The following is a 7643-nucleotide window of genomic DNA, read 5'->3' as shown; positions in this document are numbered from 1 at the left end:
AGATCTGAAGGAAAGAAATAATCTTATTAAATACTTTTTTCTTTACATAGTTGAATGTGCTGACAACAAAATCACACAAAAATAATCAATGGAAATCCAATTTATCAACCCATGGAGGTCTGGATTTGGAGTCACACTCAAAATTAAAGTGGAAAACCACACTACAGGCTGATCCAACTTTGATGTAATGTTCTTAAAACAAGTCAAAATGAGGCTCAGTAGTGTGTGTGGCCTCCACGTGCCTGTATGACCTCCCTACAACGCCTGGGCATGCTCCTGATGAGGTGGCGGATGGTCTCCTGAGGGATCTCCTCCCAGACCTGGACTAAAGCATCCACCAACTCCTGGACAGTCTGTGGTGCAACGTGGCGTTGGTGGATGGAGTGAGACATGATGTCCCAGATGTGCTCAATTGGATTCAGGTCTGGGGAACGGGCGGGCCAGTCCATAGCATCAATGCCTTCCTCTTGCAGGAACTGCTGACACACTCCAGCCACATGAGGTCTAGCATTGTCTTGCATTAGGAGGAACCTAGTGCCAACCGCACCAGCATATGGTCTCACAAGGGGTCTGAGGATCTCATCTCGGTACCTAATGGCAGTCAGGCTACCTTTGGCGAGCACATGGAGGGCTGTGTGGCCCCCCAAAGAAATGCCACCCCACACCATGACTGACCCACCGCCAAACCGGTCATGCTGGAGGATGTTGCAGGCAGCAGAACGTTCTCCACGGCGTCTCCAGACTCTGTCACGTCTGTCACGTGCTCAGTGTGAACCTGCTTTCATCTGTGAAGAGCACAGGGCGCCAGTGGTGAATTTGCCAATCTTGGTGTTCTCTGGCAAATGCCAAACGTCCTGCACAGTGTTGGGCTGTAAGCACAACCCCCACCTGTGGACGTCGGGCCCTCATACCACCCTCATGGAGTCTGTTTCTGACCGTTTGAGCAGACACATGCACATTTGTGGTCTGCTGGAGGTCATTTTGCAGGGCTCTGGCAGTGCTCCTCCTGCTCGTCCTTGCACAAAGGCGGAGGTAGCGGTCCTGCTGCTGGGTTGTTGCCCTCCTACGGCCTCCTCCACGTCTCCTGATGTACTGGCCTGTCTCCTGGTAGCGCCTCCATGCTCTGGACACTACGCTGACAGACACAGCAAACCTTCTTGCCACAGCTCGCATTGATGTGCCATCCTGGATGAGCTGTACTACCTGAGCCACTTGTGTGGGTTGTAGACTCCGTCTCATGCTACCACTAGAGTGAAAGCACCGCCAGCGAAGGATGATCCGATCCAGAAGAACGGTCACGGCACCACTGTAACAGTACTCTTCTTGCGTTGTGTACAATCAATCATCGACACGAACTCCAACTTGTAACACCAGTCATGGAGCTTTATTCTGATAGAAACAGCACAAAATTGCACGTCATGCAATGCACGGCTCACCATCCAACTCTGCACTCATGCACGCTGGTTTGGTGCTTGTTTACTGGGCAATGTAGTTACCAAAATAACACAATTACAATATACAATATAATATCTTTAACAATGTACCTGATAGGAACAGCACAAAATAGCACGTCATGCAATGCACGGCTCACCATCCAACTCTGCAGTCACACACTGTACAAAATATACAGCCCCCCCACCAGACACAGTAAGTTGCTAGCTAGTATTAGCTGGAATTCTCTACAACAAAATGCACAACAAATATTCACCAAAAACTGCTGCATCTTATGTGTGATGTTCGAATAACATTTACAAACAAATTGATATGAATTGTACATTTAAATCATCACTTGGGAGTATAAAAATCACTTTTGACGTACAGTGCTTTGCAACCAACAACTTACCGCTGGTTTGGTGCTTGTTCACTGGGACGATTCTAACTGAAACATCCTCCCTACGCAAACCAGCCAATAAGATGCCATGTTGAGTAGTTGAAGGCAAGACAAAAATAAAACCAAAACCCCATTGGCTTAACAATAAAGTGGCAAGGGGAATCACCAATATAACCTGTTACACTAGCCTCCCCCTTTTTCCTCCAAACATGACGATGGTCATGTTCGCCAAACAGTTCTGTTTTTATTTCATCAGACCAGAGGACATTTCTCCAAAAAGTACGATCTTTGTCCCCATGAGCAGTTGCAAACCGTAGTCTGGCTTTTTATGGCGGCTTTGGAGCAGTGGCTTCTTCATTGCTAAGCTTCCTTTCAGGTTATGTCGATATAAGACTAGTTTTACTGTGGATATAGATAATTGTGTACCTGTTTCCTCCAGCATCTTCACAAGGTCTTTTGCCATTGTTCTGGGATTGATTTGCACTTTTCGCACCAAAGTACATTCATCTCCGGGAGACAGAACTCATCTCCGTCCTGAGCAGTATGACGGTTGCGTAGTCCCATGGTGTTTATACTTGTGTACTATTGTTTGTACAGATGAACGTGGTACCTTCAGGTGTTTGGAAATTGCTCCCAAGGATGAACCAGACTTGTGGAGGTCTACATTTTTTTTCTGAGGTCTTGGCTGATTTCTTTTGATTTTCCCATGATGTCAAGCGAAGAGGCACTGAGTTTGAAGGTAGGCCTTGAAATACATCCACAAGTACACCTCCAATTGACTCAAATGATGTCAATTAGCCTATCAGAAGCTTCTAAAGCCATGACATCATTATCTGGAATTTTCCAAGCTGTTTAAAGACACAGTCAACTTCGTGTATGTAAACTTCTGACCCACTGGAATTGTGATACTGTGAATTATAAGTGAAATAGTCTGTCTGTAAACAATTGCTGGAAAAATGACTTGTGTCATGCACAAAGTAGATGTCCTAACCGACTTGCCAAAACTATAGTTTGTTTAACAAGAAATTTGTGGAGTGGTTGAAAAACGAGTTTTAATGACTCCAACCTAAGTGTATGTAAACCTCCAACTTCAACTGTACGTAGGCAGTAGTCAAACATGCCTGAAGGCTTTGCACTTCCTCTCCTTGGAACAGCTACACCTTTTCCACCGGCCACAGAGCAATTAGCATGCCTGGCAGCCACAGGCTTCCGAGGCCGGGCCCGCACTAATCATAGGTATGCATTGTTGTGTTCAGCTCGCAGCCCTTTAAACAGCACCTCTTGTTTTAAGCCCCTCCTCTCTGTTGAGTTGGGCACAGGCCCAGCCCTTAGACTAGGCTAGTACATTGTCTGGTTAAATGGCAAACTGAAGGGGAGATCTCCAGATTTAAGAATGGGTTGAGGGGAACGGAGTTGCTCCACCACAGGTATGCTGTTGGGAAACAGAAATCAACAACATCAACAGGAACATGAAGGGAACCAAACCGGTGTGGCTTAAATCAAGTAAACAAGAGAGGGAGGGACACAATGTTGATAAAAAGGCAGAGGATCCTTAGATTAGTGTCTTTAGGAGTTGTTGTTTACCTTACTGTCTATAGGCTCTAAGAGGTCTCCGCAGACTGAATGTCTGATGTGCACACACATCCTGTTCTCTCCATAATGTTCATACAAAGAGGGACCTTCACTTCCCGTTACTTGTGAGCGGAGGTTGACTGTCTACTCTAGATCCCTCTGCTGCTTATGCTAGTGTCGTGTCTTTGGCATCAGTAAAACGCAAGACATGTTTATCAAATAACTCTCTGTAATTATTATTACGCGATTAAACTGATTAATCGTGTAACTGTAATTAACTAGGAGGTCGGGCACCAAGGAAAATATTCAGATTACAAAGTTATAATTTTCCTAATATAACTTTCAGATATCATAATATCTGATCTGAGTCTTCTGATTTATGATGTATTCTTTACCTTATCAGTCTCATTCCAAACGTCGTAAATTGTTGGTTATCTGCACGAACCCAGTCTTCACTGAGTCATCCATACATCAATTGTCTTAACCTCTCTGGGCCAGTGGGACGCTTGCGTCCCACCTACTCAACAGCCAGTGTAATCCCGTGGCGCGATATTCAAATACCTTAGAAATGCTATTACTTCAATTTCTCAAACATATGACCATTTTACACCATTTTAAAGACAAGACTCTCCTTTATCTAACCACACTGTCCAATTTCAAAAAGGCTTTACAACGAAAGCAAAACATTAGATTATGTCAGCAGAGTACCCAGCCAGAAATAATCAGACACCCATTTTTCAAGCTAGCATATAATGTCACATAAACCCAAACCACAGCTAAATGCAGCACTAACCTTTTGATGATCTTCATCAGATGACAATCCTAGGACATTATGTTATACAATACATGCATGTTTTGTTCAATCAAGTTCATATTTATATCAAAAAACAGCTTTTTACATTAGCATGTGACTAGCCTTCCCACCGAACACTTCCGGTGAATTTACTAAATTACTCACGATAAATGTTCACAAAAAACATAATTATTTTAAGAATTATAGATACAGAACTCCTTTATGCACTCGCTATGTCCGATTTTAAAATAGCTTTTCGGTGAAAGCACATTTTGCAATATTCGGAGTAGATAGCCCGGCCATCACAGGCTAGCTATTTTGACACCCACCAAGTGTGGTACTCACCAAACTCCGATTTACTATTAGAAAAGTTTGATTACCTTTGCTGTTCTTAGTCAGAATGCACTCCCAGGACTTCTACTTCAATAACAAATGTTGGTTTGGTTCCAAATAATCCATAGTTATATCCAAATTGCGGCGTTTTGTTCGTGCGTTCAAGACACTATCCGAAGGGTAAAGAAGGGTGACGCTTCCTGTTTGGAATCAGGTTAACCTGTTGGGGCAGTATTTGCACGGCCGGATAAAAAACGTACCCGATTTAATCTGGTTACTACTCCTGCCCAGTAACTAGAATATGCATATAATTGTTTGATTTGGATAGAAAACACCCTAAAGTTTCTAAAACTGTTTGAATGGTGTCTGTGAGTATAACAGAACTCATTTGGCAGGCCAAAACCTGAGAAGATTCCAAACAGGAAGCGCTCTCTCTGACCATTTCATGGCCTTCTTGATCATCTCTAACCAAAACAGGGGATCTCTGGCATGACGTGACATTTTCTAACACTCCCATAGGCTCTCAGAAGGCGCCAGAAAGCTGAATGGTGGCTTTGCAGGCCATGGCTGAAAAACATTAGCGCATTTTGTAAGTGGTCGATCTGAGGACAATGAGACTGGAGGCGCGTGCCCGAGCTGACACCATGTTTACTTTCTCTCTCTTTGAACGAAAACAACCACTCCCGGTCGGAATATTATCTCTTTTTTTACGAGAAAAATGGCATAAAAATTGATTTTAAACAGCGGTTGACATGCTTCGAAGTACGGTAATGGAATATTTAGAATTGTTTTGTCACGAAACGCGTCGGGCGCGTCACCCTTATTTACCCTTCGGATAGTGTCTTGAACGCATGAACAAAATGCCGCTATTTGGATATAACTATGGATTATTTGGGACCAAACCAACATTTGTTATTGAAGTAGAAGTCCTGGGAGTGCATTCTGACGAAGAACACCAAAGGTAATCAAACTTTTCTAATAGTAAATCGGAGTTTGGTGAGTACCACACTTTGTGGGTGTGAAAATAGCTAGCCTGTGATGGCTGGGCTATCTACTCAGAATATTGCAAAATGTGCTTTCACCGAAAAGCTATTTTAAAATCGGACATAGCGAGTGTATAAAGGAGTTCTGTATCTATAATTCTTAAAATAATTGTTATGTTTTTTGTGAACGTTTATCGTGAGTAATTTAGTAAATTCACCGGAAGTGTTCGGTGGGAATGCTAGTCACATGCTAGTCACATGCTAATGTAAAAAGCTGTTTTTTTTTATATAAATATGAACTTGATTGAACAAAACATGCATGTATTGTATAACATAATGTCCTAGGATTGTCATCTGATGAAGATCATCAAAGGTTAGTGCTGCATTTAGCTGTGGTTTGGGTTTATGTGACATTATATGCTAGCTTGAAAAAATGGGTGTCTGATTATTTCTGGCTGGGTACTCTGCTGACATAATCTAATGTTTTGCTTTCGTTGTAAAGCCTTTTTGAAATCGGACAGTGTGGTTAGATTAACGAGGGTCTTGTCTTTAAAATGCTGTAAAATAGTCATATGTTTTAGAAATTGAAGTAATAGCATTTCTAAGGTATTTGAATAACGTGCCACGTGATTCCACTGGCTGTTGAGTAGGTGGGACGCAAGCGTCCCACTGGCCCAGAGAGGTTAACAGTCCAAAATCACATTGCACAATATCACAAACAGTTCTATCATTATTCATTCATTTTATACAAACATTTAGATGTAAGTCTCATAGCTGAGGCTAGTATATAAACATTATTATGGTAATATGGCTGTATTGTTTCACAAAATTGTACCAAACGGACCAGTTCATAGCTGGATTCTTCCCCGATCTTTTATACCTTCTCCAGAACATAAATGTCGTTCGGTTCTCTAATTCTGTGAGGTGGAAGAATTCCTTTGTCTCTCTATGAAAACATTCTGTCTCTTTATACTGTGGCCATCAGGCAGGACATTTTCTTAGGAATTTACGACCCCTTCTGACCACAGCAGCCTGGGTGTAGGAGACAGAGGGAGATAGGTGCAGAAGTAGGGGGATGGTGCAGAGGGAGGGGGTCAACTGTGCTCGCTGTAGCCAAAGAGGGCAACGTCATGACACTAGGGATCACCTGAGTTTGAGGTCGTCACCTGATTGTGGTCATGCATGAGAGCTAGAAACCGGTGCTGCCTTGAATAGAACGCAGCTTAGTTTGGACGTTTCATGAGCAACTTCATCTTCCTTCAGTAGATATGTTGTGTCCCTTAGCTGTGTGTTTCAATGTGTGTCTTGCTTTACACCATCCTGACTTTCATAACTCACGTTCCTTGGAATGTTTTCAATGTTGGTGTGCATTCTTGCAGTATGTGAGTGAGTTACTTAATCTACTGCATCTATGATGTGTTTATAAAATGCTCCCTTAAAACTTGAGTAGGTAACCCTGCTCTAGATCTAATCTTCAGGTATTGAGGTCACCATTGAAAATCGTATTGATTCATTATGTTATATATCTCCTTTAACGTGTGACCCTGATTGCTCTATGTGAGGGAAGTAGCGCAATGAGGCTTTTCCCTTTGAGCTAAACATCCTGTTGCCCTTGTGCTCTGTACACTGTGTTGTGTATGAACAACACAGGAAATGCACTAGGTCATCCATATTTGTGAGATGAGAAAACAAACTGACTTCCTGAACTCTGAATAGTCCTCCAAAGTATAGAGGCAATGCTAGTGGAAAAATTCAAAGATGGTCATTGTTTTACTGCTCAAATGAAACAAGGGACACTTTATTTGAGCTTGTGGACCTAAGCCTAAACATGAGGACACTCGATTCTATTAAAGGAGGGGTGAAAAGTGTACTACTGTAACCTACTTTTCAAATTGAATTAATTGTATAAACCCATTGCCACAAAGGTCTGTTTGGTGACATCAACATGCTTATAAGACTGCAAATAACATGGCAATTGAGTCTGAACCATATTGATTTTTTTGTAAATAAATTAAAAACAACTTTGTTCCAAGAGTATCAGCAGCAAAAAAAAAGTGTTTTCTTAATTTAAGGTTAATGTTAGGTATAGCAGTGTGGTTAAATTTAGGGTTAGGTTTAAAATCTGACTTTA

Source organism: Salmo trutta, chromosome 25 (assembly GCF_901001165.1).
Source record: "Salmo trutta chromosome 25, fSalTru1.1, whole genome shotgun sequence".
NCBI lineage: Eukaryota > Metazoa > Chordata > Actinopteri > Salmoniformes > Salmonidae > Salmo > Salmo trutta.
Note: the sequence above shows the minus strand (reverse complement) of the source record.